General features: G+C 34.3%; 1 long non-coding RNA gene across 2 annotated transcripts; it reads left to right on the forward strand.

The window, feature by feature from the left end:
• The first annotated feature begins 1209 nt into the window (after positions 1-1209).
• On the forward strand, positions 1210-3897 carry LOC146914419 (uncharacterized). 2 transcript variants are annotated; one of them, XR_015014177.1, is made up of 3 exons: positions 1210-1521; positions 2191-2389; positions 3698-3897. It is a non-coding gene; the product is annotated as an uncharacterized LOC146914419 (long non-coding RNA). The 2 variants fall into 2 exon arrangements; XR_015014176.1 differs by lacking the exon at positions 1210-1521 and having other exon boundaries at positions 1529-2389.
• The last annotated feature ends 219 nt before the right edge of the window (positions 3898-4116 follow it).

Here is a 4116-nt window from a genome sequence, read left to right on the forward strand (position 1 = left end):
TGTGAGTGTGCCCAAACTTTTTACATTTGGGTTTGTCCCTAAGTAAGTATTTCTCCAAACCCACATCACACACTTACAGTTGAAGGTTTGTTGTCCTTTTATAGTTAAGTCGTTTCTTATTCTTGAGTCCTTTGATCGTTTAACATGGGATGGCCCTTTTACTAAACCATTAAACATAAAAATATTCCTTATCCCTTTGGTATACTATTTAATTATTTGAGACTCCATTATCTTCCTCAAGCTTAATATGTTCTGAACCCATTTTAGTGCATATTTATTAGACCAATTCTGATACTTCTAAACGCTAGAACTTTCTGAAACGTCGTAACGCTACAACTTCCTACAGCTTTCGCCTTCAGCGCTGACCAAGTCTGATATGTCGTAACGCTACAACTCCTGATATGTCGTAACACTACAACCTTGCCTTCAGCGCTGCTTCTTTGAACATCTTCACATAACATTCAGTGGCGTATCCAACACCCTGGACCAGGGGGTGCAGACTATTTTACCTAAACAATTTTTGCTTCAAAGAGTCGTCTCTTATTGCACCATAAACAAGTTAGTTTCTACCATTGTATTAATATATCTCACAATTAAATTAAATGACATATAATGTGTTTTTTTTTTTTGGTTGGTTATAATGTGTTTTTTTTATTCAATGGTAAAAAAAATATTTGTATTTATTTTAGTAAAATCTCATTATAATAAATTTAGTAAATTTGTACTTTTAAAAACGTTATTAAATTAGCCCTAGTTTTTTCTCTCTAGGTTTTCACTTTCCGTTTCTTCATTGAGGGGTGGTTTTGGATTAATTTTTGACCTGAAATCACCCCTCTTCATCTTTCTCTCTCTATTTCAATCTAAATAAGTGTTTTTTCACATAGATCTAGGTTTTTTCTTCGTGATTCCGTCATCTGAGTGTGAGGGTGTGTTGTTCGTCGTCTTGTGCTGTAATATCCCGCTGATTTTTAAATAAATTGTTGTATCAGATGAATATGTGGAACGAAAATAATTTCTAAAGGGTTAATTATTTATTGAGAAATGCGACGTTAATCGGTAAATACCTCACACATTATTCCAACGAACTTGAAGAATTATATGGTTATAAATTAATAGAGGGTAGAAGTGTCTATTTCCTTAAAGGGCATTTTGGTCTTTTGGAGCTCAAGATTTTTTTTAAAAAGAATATGGACCATTTTTCTCTCATTTTCTCCAAGTTTCTAAACCATTCCAAAGCATTCTTCTCTTCTCCCTCCCTATCACAAATTTTCGGTCATCATCACCATAACCATACCACCCTAAATTCTTCAATTTCTTCAAAGAAACATCAAGCTTAAGCATCAAGTAAGCAAGTGGTGGTGTTGTAATCAAGAAGTAAGCTTGAAATTTCTTTTTCCCTCTATGTTTGGTCTTAACCGCCCTTCCCTCCATGACTTTTCCAAATCTTCAATCTCACTCTAATCTCATGGGAATTCATTTGTAAGAATGATTTTGAGGCACACATGAAGGATTAATCACAAGGTAAATGGCATAATCACTTTTTCATGGAAATTTATTCAATTCAAGTTGGTGCATGTTGTATGTGTTTTTCAAGATGAATATGTGTATTAATGGTTTTTTAGAAATATGGTATGAAGAATGATAATAAGCTAGGAGCATTGGTGTGAGAACTTAGGACTTAAAGTGTGCAAGTTACTCCCATAAGCTATTTCAAGTGATTATTGATTGTAACATGTTGGAATTTTGTATAATTGGTTTAGGAGGTGTTTAAACATGTCGGGATTGCTTCTGGAAAATTTGAACAGAAAATGAATGGTTTAGAGGGAATAAGCTGTCAGTTAAGCTGTTTTGATCAAAAGGCCTTAAATGATTAAGTTGTGGATTCAAACTGATTTGTAAGTGATTAAAAGGGCTGATTATTCATGTTGGAATTATGTGTGAAAGCTTGAATTGAAATTGATATGCTAAAAGTCATAAGTTTCTAGTTAAGCCGTTTGGAAAATAGCTTAAATTGGAATTTGAGTTGCTTCAAGTATTGTTTTGTAATGACCAGTTTAGGAGAGATATGTTAAACTGGTATATGAGTAATGGTAAAATTATAAACTGTTTTAGTGATGATAAAAGTGCTTAAATAGTAATTAAGCTGTTTTGGAAGTGCTTAAATAGCCAAACGGCAAACTTCTGGTGCAGGGACTGAAATGGTAATTTTTCTATATGCTGGTTGATGAGATAGGAGTATGTCACAAGTGGGTTGGATTGTTTCGGAAATGTCAAGACCTATAAGTCAAGGCATAAGCTATTTCGGAAAATTGATTATGGAGTTTTGGAGATAGCAGAAGCTGCAGGCTGTTGATAAGATGCTTTGCAATTTTTCCAAGAGTGATTCGAGGTGAGTTCCTTTAGTTAGAAAACTTCCCTTTGGGTAGTTAAATTATGCCTTTAGAATAATAGAATATGATTTAGTACATTAGTACATAATTTAGTGACAATATGATTAAGATTTATACCCTTGCTAGAGTACTCTAAAATAACTTTTATGTTGATTAATATGATTATGGTAATGTAGAAGTTAGAGGAAAAATATTATGATAAGTTTTACGTGAGAATGAATAAATATGCAATTTCGGCTAACGTTACGTAAAGTGAGATTGTTTGATTTTATTACTTTATTTTGACTCTTAGCTAAATTAAATTACACTTTTAAGGTAATATAATGGTTTGGCTTGGCTAAGACTCCAGTTCTCATTATTTCCGAATATGTAGCAGAAATTGTATTATGCATATCCTCTAATCATACACTGCCATAATGTATATTTATTTGTGTAAAGGAATGTTTAGAGTAAAATGGCCATTGAAACAAATTATTCATGGGTAGATTTCCAATTATTGTAAAGTAAAGAATTCTAAGTATGAATGTTCGGCTTAATTAGTCGGATTTAATTTATCAGAATATGGGGAAAATTTTATAACCTTTTAGGAATGGCATATGACAACGATATGCCTAGAACCTGAATAGGTTAGTATCCGAATTAATTTCAGAACAAAGACGGAATCACTACGTCTTTATTATTAGTTTCAGGATGTTTTCATTAAAAGAAAATCAGTTAAGTTATTCCTCTCTATCTCCCCGTCAATAGTGGAGTTGAGGATTAACTCAGTTATTAGAAATCAGTTCAAGTTATAATATTAAAACATGTTTAAGCTGTGGCTTTCGCTATCCCGCCAGTTGGATACGAAAGGTTCCCGCCAGTTGGAACGGGCACTATCCGTGAGGATGACCCCACAATAATCAGAGGAGTCCGGTATCCCCGTCAGTTGGGTTCCCGCCAGTTGGAATTATTACCGGTCAGAGTGGAATAAATTCCGGGGTTACTCCACCTGGGTTTATTCCGTAAAATCAACTCAGATAATATTGTTTGTTCAACGCTAACATTTCTAACATAATATGACAGACATTATGACTATAATAGTTAGTATGATTTCAGCATTAGTATCAGGATTGAATCAGTATTTCAGATAATGATCCTAGTTATTCCCCGATCGCTCAGTTATGCATGACAAAACTGTATAAACCCAAAAAGGGTTGAGCTTAGAGACAGATGGCGATCCTAGGTTCCCTGTGATTGCCTACAGCCTAGGATAGGTGGAACTCACTGAGACATCCCGTCTCACCCCAATCCCTTTTATTTTATTTCAGAGGCACAGGTGGATCGCAAGCAGGGCAGTTCGTGATGAAGTAGAAGAAGCAGCTGGACAATTATATTTACTTGTCATTGCATGTATGTTGTACACGTCAGTGGCACTATTTTAAATGTATAGACAAGTAATTTTATGATATGTTCGGAAGAAATTTTATTATTGTAATTTTAATGTATCCAATGCCAAGTTTAACGAGCATACTAGATATCCTAGGTAATTTCTAGTATGGGTGTTACATGTGCGGTGTTGTTTGATTTCCCGTCTTGGTGCGGTGTTCATTTGATTCATATTGAAAAATCGATTATTCAATCAAAGATTTTGGCGTCAACGTTGAAGATCCGGAGACATGGGTATTCCAGTTGTAGGCATTATGCCGTTATATGCTACTCCCTCCGTTTCAAAATGAGTGTCGCTTTA

This window comes from Medicago sativa, chromosome 6 (genome assembly GCF_051527215.1).
Source record: "Medicago sativa cultivar Bolivia chromosome 6, Bolivia_mono, whole genome shotgun sequence".
NCBI lineage: Eukaryota > Viridiplantae > Streptophyta > Magnoliopsida > Fabales > Fabaceae > Medicago > Medicago sativa.